Source organism: Halichoerus grypus, chromosome 4 (assembly GCF_964656455.1).
Source record: "Halichoerus grypus chromosome 4, mHalGry1.hap1.1, whole genome shotgun sequence".
In the NCBI taxonomy this organism is placed as follows: Eukaryota; Metazoa; Chordata; class Mammalia; order Carnivora; family Phocidae; genus Halichoerus; species Halichoerus grypus.
Genome location: NC_135715.1, coordinates 70,267,440 through 70,288,259, shown reverse-complemented (window position 1 = coordinate 70,288,259; position 20,820 = coordinate 70,267,440). Strand labels below are relative to the sequence as shown.

At 45.6% G+C, this 20,820-nt stretch overlaps 1 non-coding gene across 1 annotated transcript; it reads right to left on the bottom strand.

Annotated features, from left to right (window-relative positions):
• Positions 1 to 17,946: 17,946 nt before the first annotated feature.
• LOC118540530 (small nucleolar RNA U13) lies at positions 17,947 to 18,050 on the bottom strand. The gene has a single exon (XR_004919693.1). It is a non-coding gene; the product is annotated as a small nucleolar RNA U13 (small nucleolar RNA).
• Positions 18,051 to 20,820: the final 2,770 nt, after the last annotated feature.

Here is a 20,820-nt window from a genome sequence, read left to right as displayed (position 1 = left end):
TGCTCAGGGGAGCCTGGGGACACTCTAGCTCCCAGAGGCCACACTGTTCAAACTGACTGTGGGAGGCCCAAGTGCAAAGACAGGAAATGACGTGATGGCCCATCAGAGGCTCTGCTGACTCTGGCCCGGGAGGGAGAGGGTGCAACTGAGGGCGTTAAGGAGTTGAGATGCAGGTAGAGCAGGCTCCATTCTTATGAAGAAGAGGGTCTCAGGTGCAGAACTCCAGCTCGAGGGGCTCCTCGTCTGGTTGGAGGCAGCCCTGCCTAGTGGTCAAACTCTCGGTCTTCAGAGTTCTAGGCCTGGCCTCAATCCCTGCTCCATCACCTCCTCAGTTCTGTGACTGCTCCCTAAGCCTCAAGTTTCACATTTATTAAATTGGGATAATAATAGCACCAAATTGATGGGGTTGTTGTAAAGAATAATGAGATAAAGCAATTGAAATTGTTTAGCATATAATAAATGTTGAATATTATTATCTCCTATTGCTATATTTATTATTATTACCTTTTTGAATTTGCTATTGCGTGTAAGAAATTCCCACGAACTTAGTGGCTCAAAACCCCATACACTTGCCACCGCACAATTTCATTGGGTCAGAGGTCCCCATGCTTGAGCTTGGTCCTCTGCTCTGGGTCTCAGTGGGCCATAATTAACATGTAGGCCCGTGATGCAATCTCAGCTGAGGTTCAGGGTTCTCTTCCAGGCTCATTGGTTGTTTGCAGAATTTGATTCTTTGTAGTTCTAGGACAAAGGCCCTCAGCTCCTGGAAGCCCCTTCCTGACACTTGGGCTTCTCCACAACATGGCAGTTTACCTCTTTAAGGCCAGCAGGAGAGCAACATTGGTGTCTTTATCACCTCTGACCTCTAGACCCACTTTTATGGGGGTTCTCCTGATTAGGTCAGGCCCACCCAGGTCAAACTCCCTTTTGATGAACTTAAAGTCAACTGATTTGGGGCCATAGTGACATTGTAAAATTCCTTCACTTTTACCTTATAGTGTAATTAAGGGAAATTACAATCCAGGCCCTGCTCACACTCAAGGGGAGGGGATTATATAGAGATATATGTATTAATGCCTGTATTATATAGCATTTTAGGATTCTGACTTGCCCGGCTTGTCTTCCAGTCTCAGAGGAGCCAAGGGGAGCTGGATGAATGGTGAGGTTGTGGGTCTTCTGGGCAGAAGCAGGGTGGAATGTGTGTGTGTGTGTGTGTGTGTGTGTGAATGTGCACGTGTGAACACTTGGGTGAGAATTCTATGTGGAAGGAGGCTGGGGTCTCCTCCAACTCCTAGGGAGCAGGGAAGCTTCATAACCTCTTATATCCCCTATGGGAAACAGGACAGTGAAAGGGCAGTTGAAGCTGAGACAAACAGTAAATGAACTTACCCCTCCCTTTCCATTTTGACCAAAATAGTCTCTTTTCATGATGAGAATCTCCCTGATCGGAAAGAGATACTCTGCAAGTCGTTTGTTACATTCACCCTCCACCCATGTTGATCCCTCTCAGTAAGTGTCCCACCCATCACTCAGTTGCTCAGGCCCCAAAAGAACTTGTTGTCCCTCCACTCCTCCCTGTCTCCCCCCTCGCCCCCCAGCCAAGCCATTACCAAATTCCACCAGCTCTACTGAACACACATCCCCATCGCTGTCCCTGTTGTCTGAGCTGACATGTCTCTCCTGGACAGTTTCCATAGCCAGCTCCATAGGGGGTTATGTCACATGCCCTTGCTCGAAACCCGCCAGGGCATTTTCATTGCTCTGAGGATAAACCCTAAATGCCTTGATGTGGCCTTCCAGGGCCTGCGCAGTTGGCGGCTGTGTTCCTCTTGGCATTGTCCCCCTTGGCTCGCTCAGCTCTAGCCCTGCTGGCCTTCCTGCTGCTGGCTCTTCCCCCAGGCGCTCTGTGGCTCTCTCCCTCCTCATAGTCGGAGTCTGCCAATGGTCACCTCCTCACAGAGCCCTCCAAGATCAGCATACCATGTCTGTGTAGAAGTGCAGTCTTTCCTCTGTCCCACCCACCATCTTCTAGCCTTGCTTTACTTTGTCTTCTCCAACACCTGAAATTAGATCGCTTATCTAGTCCTCTACTTGTTTACTGTCTGTCTCCTGCACTAGGACTAGAAGCTTCCAAAGGGCAGGGATTTGGCCTGTGTTTCTCATCATTCTAGCCCCATGGGCTAGAACAGCGCTGGGTAGATAATCAGCGCTCTACGCATGACTGAATGATTCAATGGAAGAATAGAATGGGTCATGTGCTTGTGTCTACTGGCTTATGTGACTGTGTGGTAGGTCGTAGTGGGGCTGGCTCCCGGGCTACGAGCAAATTTGGGACAGGGAGCCCCACCGATGATCTTACATTTGAGTAAGCAAAACTCCAGCTATGGAACCCGTGAGTGCCACTCCCAGAGATCTGACGTGGTAGGTTAGGGATAGGGCCTAGGAATTCACATTCTGATTAAGATTCTCTGGATTTTCCTGATGCAGATGGTTGAAGACCACTCCTTCAGTAGCTTTTGGTTTATAGCTGCATCACCCAATATGGTGGCTACCAGTCCTTGAAAGGGGGCTACTCTAAATTGAGATGTGCTGTAAATGTAAAATGCACACCAGATTCGAAGATTTAATACAAAAAAAGTAAAATATCTCATTCATAATGTTTTTATATTGATTACACATTGAAATGATACTCTCATGGATATAGGTGTTAAATAAAATGTATTATTGGAATTAATTTTGCCTGTTTCTTTGTACTTTTCTTGATCTGACTACTAGAAATTTTAAGTTACATATATAGGTTGTATTATATTTCTATTGATCTAGAAGTTCTGTGGGAGCCAGAAAGGCCTCACAGCTGAAATAAATGCTGGACCTCACCCTGAGTACTTATCTTTAGGTATGATTTCTTGCAGACAACCTTGGAAAAATGTGCTGATGAAAGTTACCACAAAAAGCAAACTGGTCCTGTCTAAATCTGGAAATAGTTCTTTGAAGTTTGTTACCATAGGATCACAAGAGTGTTTCATTAAGTATTTCTGATCACAGATGTGACACATTATTAAAATATCATTTTTACGGTCACCCTAGAGGCGAGGGTTATCTGAATATGGAGAGAGAAACAGCTTGTGGAGCTGTTGTATAAATGAAATTACTAGAAAGCAGTGCACTCAATTGCCTATTGGCTTGGGGGCTTATTCTTATTAAAATGTTTAGATAGCAGTTTCTGCTCATTTTCTGCAGAATTGCTCTCCAAATTAAAAATTTGGTTTGGCACACCAATAGACCAGAGTCCCAGGAGAAGTTTATCCTCCTTTCTTCTTGTTTTCCTTGCCTAAGCATTTAGATGCCATGCTGATAGGTAGCGCAGAATGTCTGTATGGGGCATATGCATTAGAATTTCCTGCGGCCCAATTGCATACTGGGTATTTACCCCAAAGATACAAATGTAGGGATCCGAAGGGGTACGTGCACCCTGATGTTTATAGCAGCGATGTCCACAATAGCCAAACTGTGGAAAGAGCCAAGATGTCCATCGACAGATGAATGGATAAAGAAGATGTGGTATATATATACAATGGAATATTATGCAGCCATCAAAAGGAATGAGATATTGCCATTTGCAACGACATGGATAGAACTGGAGAGTGTTATGCTGAGCAAAATAAGTCAATCAGAGAAAGACATGTATCATATGACCTCACTGATATGAGGAATTCTTAATCTCAGGAAACAAACTGAGGGTTGCTGGAGTGGGGGGTGGGGTGGGAGGGATGGGGTGGCTGGGTGATAGACATTGGGGAGGGTATGTGCTATGATGAGTGCTGTGAATTGTGCAAGACTGTTGAATCACAGATCTGTACCTCTGAAACAAATAATGCAATATATGTTAAGAAAAAAAAAAAAGAAGATAGCAGGAGGGGAAGAATGAATGGGGGGAAATCAGAGGGGGAGACGAACCAAGAGAGACAATGGACTCTGAAAAACAAACTGAGGGTTCTAGAGGGGAGGGGGGTGGGAGGATGGGTTAGCCTGGTGATGGGTATTAAAGAGGGCACGTTCTGCATGGAGCACTGGGTGTTATGCACAAACAATGAATCATGGATCACTACATCAAAAACTAATGATGTAATGTATGGTGATTAACATAACAATAAAAATTAAAAAAAAAAAGAATTTCCTGCGGCCCTGCAAGTGGGCACAACTCCTACTTGGCTAAAAGAAGTCGGCACAGGCTTCAAGAATATTAGAAGGTCTATCTATTGGAAAGCAACCACTCTGGCTCTCTCATGATAACTTTTAGAAACAATTTTTAACAGAAATTGGCCTTAATAGTTGAAGACTGTTGCAAAAATGGACTTGCTATTAATAGACTGGAAGCCACTCCATAAACATACTGAAATAAAAGCCTCAGAATTCAAACTAATAAATAACTGTTCAGCCAATAAACAAGATGGCGAAAGGCTGAACAAGTGGTGCAAGATGACTTCCTTCCCTGCATATACATTTCCATCCTTGACGTCAGTACTATGGCAACCAGAATGAGGTCACAGCCACTGTCCGGAAATGTCTATTCTCACCTAGAGCCCAAGAGCCACGCCCACTGGGCGCACAGCCTCCCCCGCTCCCCCCAGTTATATTTAAACTTATCAGGGCATCAGCTGGTATGAAAAGAGTGCTGGCTGATGCGACTGACACCATGAGGCTGGATGGTTCTTGTAACCTCCCTCAACAAAATGCCTGATGGAGGAGAGGGTTGCTGGGGAAAGTCTGTGGGTGCGCACACGTGCGCATAGTTCATACCTACTGAGAGGACAAAATCCACAATAACATTTTGTGATTCAGCTGACAAATCCTTTCTCTCCTTCAATCACCTGGGTTAATGAGGACCATGGAAAACATAGTTAATGCCTGAACCTCATCTCATTGTAACCCTTTGTTTCAAAGGCCTTCCTTTCTTGAGTTCCCTGCCTTCATTCTTCCTCTGTGGTGAGGCAGTTATTGAGGAATTAAATGGGAGAGGCCAGACAGAGAAAGGAAGTGGGTCTGCAGGAAGTCAAGAATTGCTTGGGTACTTTTCTGGAATGTTCCACATTGGTTCAGTGAGGGATTCTCAACCAGTGTGTTACCATGAAACAAGTTAAGTTTCTGACCTTAAAATGCTAAAAATTAAATTAAAAAGTAGCCATTACTTATTACTTAATTACTTTGTTATTGTTCTGTTGGAAGCATTTTTTTTTTTAAGATTTTATTTATTTATTTGACAGAGAGAATGAGAGAGCACAAGCAGGGGGAGCAGTAGAAGGAGAGGGAGAAGCAGGCTCCCCACTCAGCAGGGAGCCCAATGCGGGGCTCGATCCCAGGACCCTGAGATCATGACCTGAGCCGAAGGCAGCTGCTTAACTGGCTGAGCCACCCAGGCGCCCCTGTTGGAAATATTTTAAAGCATAGCATCAGAAAAACTCTTACCACTAAGAGATATATAGAAAATTCATATGCAAAATTGATATGGCTGTAAATATAAAACACAAGAAAGTAACATCTCACACTTTGTACTTGAGTCAACCTCCTTTGTAATTTAGGGAGACTGGTGAGAAGATTTGAGAAATGCTGGACTGTGAATACAGGGATCAATAGGAGATAATGAGTAGACCATTTTGACTGGAGTGAAAGATTACCTAAAAGGAAAGGCCATGGGTTAGGTTGTGGACACTTCAGTTGCCAGCCAGTCTACGGGATCTGGATGCTTTCAGTAGAGAGTTGTTGAAAGTGTTTGTTTTTGTTTTTGAAAGAATGATGACTTGTGTGAAGCAAGATTTTAATTTTTAATCTTTAATCTGGCAGCTTTGTTGAAGATAGTTGAAGAAAGGAAATAACTAGGTGGGGGAGGAGGAACAAGCTGGAGATAATTGGTAGGTGACAATTTCAATGGTTTAAATGCAAGATGGAGCCCAGACTAAGATGGCGGCAGAGCAGATGGAGAAGAGAGTGGAAGATATAACATTATGAATAAATAACAAAGAGGGAGCATGAATGGTTTCATGGGAACAGGGAAAGGAGAAGGAGAATAAAAAAGAACTGGTTTTGAGCCTGGGTGAGAAGAGAATCACTATGTAATTAAGTTCCTAGAGTGCCTCTACCATATCCCAGGCCTAGGGCTAAGTGCTGGGCATCAACAGTGACAAAGAGGGACAAGATTGCCCTTGAGGAACATTTATTCTAATGGGACAATAAGCAGTCAGAGAGGTAGAGGAATCACCAGAGCAACATAGATTACAAAAGCATAAGAGTGGACAGTTTTGACTTACAGCTCTGTGTAAATCACCAAGGAAAATGAAAATCAAGGGATATTGAAAAGCCACTTATAATTAGGAGAAATGAGAATCCCTAAACACTTAATAATAACCATGACAATGCTTTTATTACCCTTTCACTGTGCTTTGTAGGGCTTATCTTATTTAATCCTCTAATAACCCCCAGGTGAGGACATTTGCCCAAGGTCAAAGAGCTAGGAAGGAGCATATCCCAGATCCAAATTCAAGTCTATCTTATTTTAAAGTCATTGTGAACTGACTTTATCCAAAAGGTCCAACCACAACTCATGGGTAATTTTGGGTATATGATGGCACTGGGACATTTAAGGTGGGTGAGAATTAGCTATGTCCTCAACCTCATTATCTTGTTATTAAGAAAGTAATTCTCAGACCAAATTTGGCCACAGATGCAGATCTTTTATTAAACAAACATTCCTTTAGAAAGCAGGCCCAGGACAGTTCATACAACTGTGAGCTTGAGGATTCCACCTCTTGTCTAAAAGCTTCCCTTGAGTCAGAAGCTACAACATTCAATGCCATCCCTATGGACATGGCCTCAGGCCTCACTGGATTCCTACAGTCCGTTCACGCATGGGCTGGGGAGCACCTTCCCAATATCTACCCAGTCCTCAAAACTTGAATACTTTTAATTTTAATATTGAGAGCCTATTTCTAATATTCACCATGTAGACCAGCAAGCCTCTCATTTCACCAATAGAAACTCACTTCTGATACTCACTATCTTAATTTTCAAAGCCTCAGGTGGCGATTGAGATCGGGAGAGCTGATGCTTTTCTGATGTAATCCCAGCTGTCCACCCTTGGAGGTTGAATTTCTCTATTGCCCTTGTTTTTTTTAAATTTATTTTTAAAGATTTTATTTATTTATTTGCCAGAGAGAGAGCGCACAAGCAGGGTAAGCAGCAGGCAGAGGGAGAAGCAGGCTCCCCGCTGAGCAAGGACCCCCAAGGCGGAACTCGATCCCAGCACACTGGGATCATAACCTGAGCCGAAGGCAGATGCTTAACCAACTGAGCCACCCAGGGGTCCCGCCCTTGGATTTCTAAGGGCAACTAAATGCCCCTAGAGTTGAGGTTTCCACTAATACAAAATCCTGCTCTCATGCTCAATGTCAAACTATTTTATTATTATTAGTTTTTTAAGATTTTATTTATTTATTTGACAGAGAGAAAGAGAACAAATAGGCAGAGAGGCAGGCAAAGGGAGAGGGAGAGGGAGAAGCAGGCTCCGCGCTGAGCAGGGAGCCTGATGCGGGGCTCGATCCCGGGACCCTGGGATCATGACCTGAGCAGAAGGCAGCCGCTTAACCGACTGAGCCACCCAGGCGCCCCTCAATGTCAAACTATTTTAAAGTAAATTATGAACATTGTAAAGTAAACCCATATTTTTAACTCTTACTCCATAAAACCTGTAATATGGGTTTTTTGGAAAAATGGTATCAATAAACTATAAAGTACCTATATTTTCTTTTTAACCAGGGAATCTTAACCTCATGGCCCAAGCATGAAAATAACAGCTAACAATAGCTAGTTGTCATCATGGGCAAGGCATTGTGCCAAGGGCTTCAGATGTATCTACTCATTTAACCTTCAGAACAAACCGATGAAGTAGATGTCATTATTACATGCCCATTTTACAAAGGGGGAAAGTGAACCTAAAAGAGAACAAGTCATTTGACCCAGATCAGATGGCTTGAAGCTAATGGATGTAGGATACAGGTCTGGAGCTTGAGGGTGAGGAAGCTCAAAAACCCTAAAATTATCCTCAGGATTGTACATGTGTACATCCCTATCGTTCATGTTGTTCCTGGGGGTGGAGGGTGGGGAAGGGCTGTGGTAAGGTTCTATGACTCTCATTGGATTCTTGAAGACTTGCAGCACCATGATCTAAACCAGCACCATCAGAATCCAGACGCCTTGCTTGACAGTTGCCTGTCGTAAGTCATCTTCCTAATGGAAGCTCGAAGCAGATGTTTCATTTCCTCTTCTGCGGACAGGCATATTGAACTGGGTCTTTTAATCTAAAAACACAGCAACATTATCCTAATTTATGGAAAACATGTCAGATAAGAAAAATCACATTCATAAGAAATCAATTGATCTTGGGTATTTATAATTTATTTTTCTGAATTTTCCAATTTAGAACTGGGCTCAAAGAGAACAGGATGGCTTCACACTGTGAAAAATAAAAATATGGGTCTTTTTTTTTTAATTGTTTCTTTGTTAAAGAAAGAGACTTTAAGGAATTTTCCTGATAATGGCTGTATAAGCCTTCCAGACTTTGTAGGTAATTTCTAACTCTACGGTCCTTTGCTGTTTGAAAAAAATAATCTACTCCCATATTTATTTGGACCAGAGCAAATGATCATGTTTCCTTTGGCTTTGGTGGGATGTTGACAGAACAGATAATTGGAATATCTTACTGTTGATAAGGCAAACTGACTTGAGAAAGAAGAGGAGGGGAGATAGAGGAAGTAGATATTTTCTTGAAATAATTTGTCCTTCCATCTTCCTTCTGAGTTATCTTGAGTTGTAATGAAACAGTATTTCAGGAATTAGCACAAAAAGAGAATATATGGTTTCTCTGATCCCTTCTCTACTACATATTTACCTTAAGAATTATTTGAAATTTGTACAGAAAAAGGCATATAAATTTTATAATAACTTGCACCATATTCTACTTACACATGCCCAACAGGCCACTGTTTTACTGCCCAGGCTGTACTCCAGAAATTAGGCTAAAACAGGCAAATGACTGATTGTCCTTTGAGGCTCATTTGCCCCTTACACAAAGAGTTCCTGTGAGCACCGAAGCTTGGTTCAGTATAATATGAGGATTTGGTTACATTATGCAGAAATGCATGAACTTCCCACTGTAATGTTTGGGTATACAAAATTGAGAAGTATTTTGGGTTACTATATCAGACTGAGGGAGAAAATGGTGTGGAAATTGATTTTTCCAAAGCCTCAACATTTCAAATGCAAAAACTCTTTTATCTGGTTACTTCTGGGGGAAATAACAGCTGGGAGCTAATGAATGGGAAGAGACACCAAGATATCTCAGCTCCATGTTGGCCTGAATTCCACTTCCATTGCCAGTCCTAGTAGATGCTTAATCATGAGGCTGAACATCTAGAAGTCTCCTCCAACCAGCAGCGGGTGGCCAGCATGCTTTGGGGCCACTTTCTCAGAGGTTGTCATGGTCAGATGCTGATTTATTCACATCCTCTTGCCTGATCCCCAACTTCCGTGTGACTCCCATCCCCCACACATATGTGGACCACGGCAAAAGGGAAGCATTTCAGGCTGGAGTTCATAAAGAGAGCCTTTAAATATGAATGGTTTCCTCCTTCTTCAAACACCTAAGGCATTCCCACTTTACACTATAGTGGTTTACTTTTATTTCTTCTCTAAATATTTCATTTGTGTTTACCCCAGTCTCCTCGACTGTATTGTAAATTCCATGAGACAAAAGCCTTTGTCTTACATTTCTCTTGTATATATATATATTTTTTAAAGATTTTATTTATTTGTTTGACAGAGGGAACACAAGCAGGGGGAGTCGGAGAGGGAGAAGCAAGCTTCCCCTGAGCAGGGAGCCCGATGCGGGACTCGATCCCAGGACCCTGGGATCACGACCTGAGCCAAAGGCAGACCCTTAACCCACTGAGCCACCCAGGTGCCCAGACGTTAAGGTTCGAAGCCAACGGCCAAGAAAGAATTCTCCAGACATCTTTGGTGCAAACAGGTGGCTTTATTAAAGCACGGGGACAGGACCCATGGGCAGAAAGAGCTTTTTAACCACAAGAATGCTATGAGTTTAGTAGATACCCAGGGAGTACCAACGGATTAATTCCTTCTTTTGATGTGACAGAAGCTTTTGTGGATGTTGTGTTTTCTCTAGCAGATAGAAACCTTCATGAGGACAGAAACTATGTATTAATCATTTTTTGCATCTTATGCAACATCCAGTTTAATTTATTGATCAGGATACAGGCTCAGTAATTATCCTGGAGGGACTGAATGGATAAGGCAGCAATAGGCAGATCAAGTTTTGTGATGGGCTCAACAGAACAATTTATAGTGTTAGAAATGGGGCTGGGTGGTATTTAAATTTTCTTCCTTGCATGAGATCAATTACCTAGCATGGTTTGACCACTCTCTTCTCCTGGAACATTTTCTTCATTTGGCTTCCAACAAGACTCCGCCCACCTGCTGTTTTCCCAACTCATCCTCTGTTGCCAGGTCCTCCCCAGCCTCCTCAAGGGGGAGAGCTCAGGCTTGGTGTGAGGATCTCTTGGGCGTGTTCTTACATTTAAACTGAATCCCTGAGTATTCTTCTTTACATTTGCCAATTACGAAGATTTTGTCTCTGACTTTTTTTTTTTTTTTTTTTACCTCCAGGCCTTTTTTTTAAAACCTCCAGACTAAAATATCTAGTTTCCCTCATGTCTACTTAATATATCCAAAACAGAACCTCTGATTGCTCCAAACCTCAAATCGCTTTCTCCTCCAGGGGTCCTTGTCTTAATACATGGCAACTCTGTACTAACTGCTCGGGACAAAGCGTTGGGGTCAACTCTGACTCTTCTTTCTGCATATCCACTTCTGAGCAAACTGTCAGTTTTGCTTTCAACAGACATTTAAGAAGTCCAGCCATCCGCACCCTGCCATCTCTCTCCACCCTGTTCTGAGCTTCCACCATCACTGCAGCGTGAGCTCTGTGAGGGCACAGACCTTGTCTGTTTTGTTTGTTGTGGTATCTTCAGTTCCCGGTGCATTGCCTGGCACTTCGTGGATGCTTAGCACCCATTTGATGAGTAAAATCTCTTGCCTAGATTATTGTAGTAATCTCTGAACTCGGGATTTCTCAACCTCAGCACCAGTGACATTCTGGGCTGGGTAATTCTCCGGTGGGGGCTTTGTGTGCACTGTAGGATGGTCAGCAGCGTCGCTGGCTTCTACCCACCGGATGGCACTTGCACCCTCCCCTCTCACCTCAATTTGGAACAACCAAAAATGTCTCCAGACATTGCCAAATGTCCACCAGGGGGCAGAACCCCCGCCATAGTTGGTATTCCGCTTTCTGCTGGTGCCCCCATGGTCTCTGAGCAGCCAGATGGATTCTCTAAACTTGTTAAGCCAAACCATTGCTTCCCATGGACTCAGAGTAAAATCGAAATACCTTACAACACCTGTAAGCCCTCTCTCTTCTCCTCTGACCTTGTCCCTCCCCACTGCTCTGTCTCAGACCCATTCTTTGCTTATCTTCCAGATATACCAGGTGTGTTCCCGAGCCTTAGGGCCTCGATGCTTGCTATCCCCATACCTAGAATTCCCTGCTCCCAGACCCCCTGAGGAAGCCTATAAAGCAGCATTCTAGCCTTGGCACCCCATATTCCTCCACCTGGTTTCTGTGCCTCTACAGTTCTTAACACCTCTTGATGGACAAATGTGCCTAGAATAGTTCCTGGTGGTGGTTATGTGCCCAAAACACGTGTGTTGAGTGAATGACAAATGGACAGATGGGTGGACACAGAAGACAGTGGTTTATTGAGGTCTTCGCTGGCCTCCTTCCTCTTCTGTCTTTGGCTCTCTCATAATTCTTGCCAAATCATGGTTGGTTCTCTTTCCTCCTAACATATGACCAGAACTCTGCAAATGGTATGAAACCAAGCACCATAGACAACAAAAAGCCTCACAGGGACTATCTTCCAGAAACTGGCTTGGACTCAGTCCCATTTATGTCCCAGGATTTGGGCTTTCTTTGGGGTTCTCCAGGCAACTGCTTAGTCTTGGTGTGGTCATGGGCAAGTTATTTTTCCCACCTGTGCTCCAGGCCTTTGTCTGTTAAATGGGATAATGTGTAATAGAATTCCGAGAGCCATCGTGAGGATTAGGAGAATCAATTATACATGTAAAGTGCTCAAGCATGTGGCAAGCCCTGGATAAATATTTGCTAGTATTATTAGTCTGTGTATATGCTGTCTTCATGAGGATTTCTTCATGGTTCCTGCAAGACACATGTATTGACAGCCTACTCTATGTTACATGCTGTGCTAGGTACCGGGTTATGGGTTGAATAAGACAAATCGGGTCTCTGTCTTCCCAGAACTTACATTCTATTTTGAGGATACAGAGACAATAAGCAGATAAATGAAAAATTATGAGCTAGTGCTAAGTGTGATGATAAAAATAAAATAGGGTGAGGAGATCGGGAGGGATCTAGGAGGGACTTGCTGTAGGTCTCCTGATCTAGAAAAGCTGCTTTTCAAGGTAATTTTAAGCTGTTACCTGAATGACAAAAGGTAGCAGCCAGCCAAACACCCAGGGCAAGAATTTTTCAAGCACAGTAAGCAGTTCATGCAGAGCCCTAAGCAGGGCTCAGGGTTGGTGTGTTTGAGGGGCAGAAGGCAGACCAGTGTTGGTAGGCTGGGGTGAATGTCGTGCGGGAGACTAGAAGAAAGTGAGGTCAGAGGGGTCGAGTCGTGTGCATTGTAGACCACGCGAAGGGGTTTGGATATATTTTTTTAGAAGGCTAGGGAATCATTGGAAAGTTTAAAATGGGAGAATGACATTTTACAAAGATCCCTCTGACTGCCGCTGGGTTGAGAATGGCCTGCGGAGAGGCAAGCCTTAAAATAGGGACAGCAGTGGGGGACAATGACAAGTAAAACACGTGGCCGATGGGGGTGATGTGATGGGAGCTTCTGTCACAATGTGATGCTTAGATGCAGCTCTGAATCTTGTCACTAACATGAGGTATCATCACACCAGGCAGGATGTGGTACCAGATATCTGACCAGTCCTCCCGACCCAGGCTGGTGAGGGGTTCACCTATTCAGCTCTCTTGCCTTTTTTCTCTCCCAGGAGGTTTCACTGTAAACTTGTAATGTCATCAGTGTGGATGGTGGGAAGGGTGAGGCTAAAACTTTCTTTACTTTTAGAACTTTACTTTACTTTTAGAACTTTCTTCCATGGCTCCCAGGAATATTAAGGTAAGCTAAAATTTTGTGGAATCTAAGGAGGGGAGAACAACAGTGTCTGACCGAGAATTCTGTGCTGACGATGGACTATTTATTAAGTATCAGCTTTTTGACAGTGACAATAACTACATGTGAATGATGTTTGTTTTAAGAATCTTGAAAAAAACATGGAGACTTCTTCTAACGGTTAAAAACAGAAAGGCCCCTTGTGCTCCCATTCCATAAATTCTATTATGAATGAGGCTGTTTCACATTTAATAAACAGTCACTGGTTTGGAAGGATTTCTTTTCTGGATCTAGTGGACTGAAGGCCAGAGTTGTTGTTGTTGCTGTTGGTTTTTTTTCCTGCTCTAATTTATACCACTATTTATAGACCTACCATTTTCCATACTTAGAATACTTTCCAGAATGCAGGAAAGAGGCCAAATGAAGTTGCTACAGGTCTTCTGCCTCCTGGTTATGTGCAAGAAGCAAACCACCCTGACGAGAAGGCTCGTCCCTGAAGCAATGGTCTTTGATCCGGGCCGTGTCAGCTGTCTCCTCCGTTTGTCCATACAAGATCCCTTCTTGGGCAGCCAAGGGTTGCCAGATCAAATTACAGGATAGCCAGTTAAATTTCAATTTAAGATGTTAGAAAAATGAATCATTTTTTAGGATCAGTATGTCCCAAGCTTTATCTGGACAGATAGTCTGTTTATTTGAAATTCAAACTGAACGGGGCATCCTGTGTTTCTATTTGCTAAGGTGGCAACACTAGCCCTGGTCAGGGATGGGTGTGAAGCCTCCCCTGCAGGAGGGACCACTAACACTGCACATCAGCTGCCCCCTCGGGCCTGTCCATCTCCCGTCACCCACGTCCCTTAACCCAGCTGGATTGCAAGTGGGTATTGTCACTGGAGTGAACAGCTCTCTCTCTTTACCTACCTTCCTGTGTCTCAGTTAGACTTCACATGGCTGTATTTAGGACATTCTCTCCTTCCCTTGTAGTAGGAGCCCTATAGTAGAAGTTATTTTCCATCCATCCATCCATCCATCCAATAGGTATTTATAGAACACCTTTTAAGTACCAGACACCAGGCAGCAAATCCATAATCTCCCTGGGAACATGTCATGTGGACAACTCATGTTCTGTCTTGGAGCCAGCTTCTTGGAAGTCCTCCAGAACATAGGAAGCAGCTGTTACAATGAACAAAACATCTCTGAGCACAGCATCTCTGGGCTTGTCCAGCGGAGCCTATATATCTCAGATGCCACCGGTCACCCTGGAATTAATCCTGACCTGTGACATGTGGTACAGGGAAGCTGAAAGCCAGACAGGACGGTCCTGTTGTATCAGTTAGGGAAGGATACTTGTAACAAACAGACCTCCGCATGTATAATCACACTAGAAGTTTAGTACTTCTGGGCAGGTGTAAAGACTTGTGGGGCAACCCACTCAGCACACTCATTTCGGGACTTGGACTGGCAGAGGCTCTGCCATCTTCATCAGGTCACTGTTCACTTCCAAGGTTGCCCAGGGGTCATCATCAGTCCAGCCAGCCATGAGAGGACCAGAGCATGGAGGTGTGCGTGGGAGATTTGACCAAGCCTGGAAGTGGCCCACATCACTTCCTTTCAGATCCCTTGGATAGCCACATGGTCACTCTTAGTTGCAAGGGAGGCCAGGCAGCATGTGCCCGGAAAGTAGAAATGAACGTAGGTCCGGTTAACGTCTCTGAGCCTCAGTTCCCTCTTTTTCGAAATACTCCACCGATTGCCTTCCAGGGCCAATTGGTAAAATCTCTGCTGGGACCCACCACTGGCAGGTGGCAACATTCCCTAGCTCCCCTGTCCCAGCATCAGACTTCCCACCCCCACCCTGCGGAGAAAGGAGACCTGATCCCTCTTCCATTTTCCCATCTGCCTGCTTCTTGGTTCTTGCCCTTCTCAAACCAGCTGCCTAGAGCAAAGCCACTTTATCTCACCAGTTGTGTTCCAGTAGTTCACTTACTGCTGGTCGCTTTGCAACTTTGAGCGCATTTCTCCATAAAAACAGCTGTACGGGGATCTCTGCTGAAGCCCGGCCCCCATCTTCTGGCTCAAGGCAACTCTAAGGGGAAGGGGGTGCTGGAGGGAGGTCTGGCACCTGGGCAGTCCCCCCGGTAGCATCTGAGAAGGCTCTGCAGCGGGGAGTGCGGGGGGAGTTCCATGGGCCCCAGAGGCTTTGTGAGGGGCTGGTTCCCATGGCAACCAAGGGGTGGCCTCCAAGGCAGCAGCGACTGAGTAGCCTTGGTTAGAAGCTGACAGTAAGCTTAGTGCTTATAAACCTGGACTTGCCTGTGGCTGCAACCTGGAGCAGAGCGCCTTTCAAGCTGGGAGACTTCGTTAGCAGCATGCCCTATGCAGTGCAGTGTCCATGTCATTGATCATCTGCTTGCCTAACACCGGGGTGGGTACTGGGAACCCCAGGAATAAGACACAGTCACTGGCCCTTGCAGTGAACATAGATGGACAACAGAAAGGGACGGTGACCCGGACAGGGAGGAGGTAGTCAGGAAGGCTCTGGGAGGAGAGACTTAGTCTGAGCCATGGCCACAGCATGTACAGAAACGTGGAGTGAAACTGCAAAATGCTTTGATGAGAGTGAGTGTGTGTGTGTGTGTGTGTGTGTTGGGGGGGAGCTATGGTGTGGGAGCTGTTAGCAGGCACAGGATCAGGAGCACCCCAAGGACCTTGGGTCATGACCTGGGAGCATGTGGACCTGGAAGCTTCTCAGAGATGAGCATTTGAGGTGGGTGAGTCCACTGGATCCATGAATATTTTCAAACATTTTTACCTAGTTTTAGCTTCCTTGAATTCATATACACGGAAAAAAGACTTGAGGATGTTTCTCCAATGTTTGGCGTATCTCACCCACTGACAAGTCCCGTCTCTACTCTCCAGATGATCCTGATTGTGTCCTGGCCTGGAGACTAAAGCTGTGACCCTCTGCCCCGGTGGAAGACTTGTCATCACAGTGTCTGCCCTGCAGGGGGCGTCTTTGCATATAGTGGGCGTTCTTTCCTTTGGCTCCGCTCTCCCTGGCATCTACCTTCTACACCTGAGGCCCACTTTAAGGTCCAGCTGTCCACACTCCCTAGATGGACAACTGTCTTGGTTTTAGCACTGAAAGTCCCATGTCCCATGAAACTTCTCAGTCTCAGGGTTAACCTCCAGGACAGAGAGGGAAAGTCTGAGCCCAGACCAGGTTTATAGGATTTTGACTGCTGGGAGGCCACGGAAAGAAGGTTGGCTTTGGAGCCAGGCCTGCCCAGCTGAAGCTTGCTTTCTCTGCTCCGTCTTTCTCTGTGTGATCTTGAAGAAGTTACTTTATCTTTTTGAACATTAGTTTCCTCATCTGTTAATAGTATAAAGAATACTTATCTTAAAGGAATGGAAATAATGTATGTTAAACACGGTCAGGTAGGAAGTGCTCAGTAAATGTTATTTTCTAGAGTGAAGGCGTATCAGACAGTCACCACAGAATGTGAAAAAGTGTAGTGAGCTTTTATATTGAAGGTTGAGGACACAAAGGGGGAGCATATAACTACCTCTGGGGGTCAGGGAGGTCCCACAATTACTACAAATTGCTGACAAGACTGGAGGTGGGGGCTCTCCTGCCTCTCACACATCCACTGTAGACTGTGATTAAAAATTAGAGAAAAAGGAAATGCAGTATAGTGAGAACATACTGAGTAGCAAATAAATTTGAGTGGTGAGGTTAACAGACATGAAGTACAAGCAGTCTCTGAACTCCAGTTCAGTTCATGGTGGGAGAAGAATCTGTAGGTGGGAGATTCTAAAGTCTGCAAGGGCTCTGGAGGAGAGAGCTGGGTAGGCTTGGTCGGAGAGTATAGGCATTCCAGAATTCTTGGGAAGCTCTAGAACATTCTAGTATATTCTGGAATTACTTCCTATGGGTAAAGCCAGAGGGCAGGGAGAAGTTCACACGATTCTGTTTGTGAGTAAGAGATTGGGTTTGTTGACTTGTCTGCTTGTGGGCTGCTCCAGACAGGACTACAGCAACCTTGTAGTCACATGTGGAGAGTTCTGCCCCTTTAAAGAGGCCGGGACTCCAGATAGTGAAGCAAACTTCCTCCAAGAGTGTGGCCAGGTCTAAATTGTACCATGATTTCTTTTCCAGAAAGCCTGAACAATATTAACTGTGGAAAATCGGTACCTTCCTCCTATCCCCCTCCACACTTGGATGTCTCCTCTTCAAGGTCGTCTTTTGTGCTGAAGCTGTGGAGAAGGTACTTTTCTTTCTTGTTCAGGAATCACAGCTCCTTGACACTCGAGATTGTCACTGACAATGACATGAAGCAAGATTAGTGATGTGCAGGTCTTCAATCTCTCAAGAATGCTTCAGCTCTCAGGACCAGTGGCTCCAATAATGGTGATGGGGAAGACGATGCTGGAAGGAACAGCTGGATCTATACTATCCCAAATGGTGGAGAATTAATTATCAGCCATACTCCCTCCCCAGAGCTGTGTGAGGAAGCAGCTTATTATCAAGGGCAAGTCTGGATCTGCAGTCCTGTGCGGACCAGAATAAATGTTCTGCCCTGACTTCTCTGTTAAGCCATCTTTTTTTTTTTTTCCTCCAAGTTCATGTCAGACGGGTAACATGCCGAGGTCGTAACAAGGTTGGAGGGGGGCACATAGCGCACAACGGCGTGAGCACCCAATCATCACGCTCATGAGCTATGAAAGGATCCGTTAAGCCATCTCTCTCCCCTTCACTCTGCGAGGGACTAAACATTATTACTGAGACCACATGCACCTCGTAAACTGTTGAGCCGCTACCTGGGAGACCACTGAGAGGTGACAGTGACCCACAGGCATTTAAAATGTAAGCTCCTGGGGCGCCTGGGTGGCTCAGTCAGTTACGCGTCTGCCTTCCGCCCAGGGTCCTGGGATTGAGCCCTGCATCGGGCTCCCTGCTCGGCGGGAAGCCTGCTTCTCCCTCTCCCACTCCCCCTGCTTGTGTTCCCTCTCCTGCTGTGTCTCTCTCTGTCAAATAAATAAATAAAACCTTAAAATATTAAAAAATAAAATAAAATAAAATGTAAGCTCCTTCAGGTAGAAATGTCCTTGAGAACAGCATCTTACCAGGGCTGTCTCTTACTGAAGTGGTCCTGGCAGCAGGTGGAGGGGGCTTCGGCATGCTTGGCATTTCTCTATGCATGATTTAGGTCACTAAAAAAATATAGTAAATTCCTAAGTAGGGCCCCCTGAATTCGGTCCCATAAAATGTGGGCTTGTGTTTTAATGAGGTAGGTGGAATGACCAGGGGGCAGGGAGCAATCACCCTCCCTGTATATTCATCTGATCTTACGTTATTGTGAGTGCATTATCATGGGGCTTCATTATGTATCAGATAGAAATATCATTTCCACCAAGTGCAAAGGGAGCACAATTTACGTGCATTTCCAGATGTAGTTGAGAAATTTGCAGGCGGATGGGTCACAGTTCGAGCTGGGGAGGAGGTCCGGGAATAGCTCTGTCCAGATGCTCCGACCCTAGCACCACAACCCCTTCCTGTCACCCAAGCAGAGAGCCCATGGGTGGGATGGGGTTGACTCTGGTGCGCACCTGTAGAGCCCCTGAGCTGGGCAGGGAGCCCTTCAGAACAGCGCCTGGGTGCCCCCTCCCCTGAGGACCTGCTAGTGAGCACGGTAAGGCTTCTGGATCTCATTAGGCCACAGCTGTCCCAGCCTGGACACCATGAGCAAAGCGTGGGCCTGGTTTCCATCACTTGAGTGTTGATTCGGCCTGTAATCATCATCAGAGGGCACATTCCAGGTTCATGGTTTAAGAAAAAGCATACTTTTGTCTGCCACTGAGGAGCCATTTCATCCTGAGCCTTTAATGCCTGTCCTGGCTCCGCCCCGCCCTCTCTCCTATCCGCATCTGACCGCACAGCTTTGATTTCAGGGGCAAGCCAGCAGGATGCTTGGAAAGGCACACAGGCCCCTTCTCTGGATATTCCTAAGTGCTTAAAAGTGCAAATGTGGCTAGATAAATGTGTGCTGTGTTCCTGTGCTGGGGACGCCTCAGAGAGGCACTGGACTCTGCGTCTTTATTGGAAACACCCATAAACCGCTGGCCTCAAAGCTCTGTTGTTTTCGTGCCGGGCTTACGTGATGTCTCCTCCGGGCTGCCAAGCTCCCTCTGACCAAATTGCTGCTTGAAGTCCCATACCAAACGTGGCTTCCCGAAGCCCCAGCCTGCTCCCACGCAGCCGGCTGGTTGGCTCTCACATGCAGGGGTGAGTTCTCAACACGTTAACCCACTCTCCTCTGCATCAGGTGACACCTGGGCCACCTATCATCAGGGACGGGGGAAGTGAGGGAGCTCTGCTCAGCCAGGCACCCATTCACCCACGTGAGACTTTCAAAGCCAACTGGCTAAGGTTCAGGGTGTATCCCGAGGGCACAGGGACAGAGTTTGTCTCTGAGTGCAATGAACCTACCTTCAACATTTTCCCTTTCTTTCTTTCTCTCTCTCTTTCTTTTTCTTTCTTTCTTTCTTTCTTTCTTTCTTTCTTTCTTTCTTTCTTTTTTCTTTCTTTTTCTTTCTTTCTTCTTTCTCTCTTTCTTTCCTTCCTTCCTTCCTTCCTTCCTTCCTTCCTTCCTTCCTTTCTTCCTTCTTTCTTTCTTTCAGTAGGCTCCATGCCCAACGTGGGGCCTGAACTCATGACCCTGAGATCAAGAGTCAGATGCCCTCCATTGCTTTAACTAGCCCAGGCAATAACAGCCAGCTATTTGATAATCGAGGACTGATGGGATTTCTATTGGTCAGATAACCAGAAAATTAAGGCTTCTGTTTTAAATAGCTTCACAGAAGGAAAAAAAAAAATACATATTTTAGCTACAGGCAGGTTCTATTGTTTCTGAGCCCCCAAGGAGGTCGGCCTGCTGGCTGTGGGCTTGGCTGACTCACAGTGAGAGGGTGGCCCTCGAGGCTGAGCTCGGTGGCACGCAGCTGATGACACGCGCGCAGAAAGCCAGCGCTGGCCGTGGGGGCCAGGGACGAGCAAGTCGGGGCTAGCTCCTGATGCCAGGCATCTGGGGTCGGTTAGGGATCCATGGTGCTGGAGGATCTAAAACAGTTGCAAGCAGCAGGGCAAGCTCTGGTACCACCAACAGTGGAACGCAGTAGACACATCCCACCATCCCTAGGTAAACATTTCACCGCTGGCAAGGCCTTTTCCTCAAGCGGGATTGGCACGGCTAGGGTTTAACCACCTGCCAGGGCAATGACCAATGGCTTGATTGGTCACTGAGCCTTTGCCGTAGACGTTAAATTCACAGTCTTTGGGGGAGGTATCTGCCAACTTCTGATGAACAATTGAAGCCAACCTAATCTGATTTCACTCCCACCTTATATTTTGAAGCTGTAGGTTCTCGCAAGTCTTTGACAAGAATGTTAGGTCTTTATATATAGTCTCTCTCATTGTTGCGCCTGCCCGACACAAGGTTAA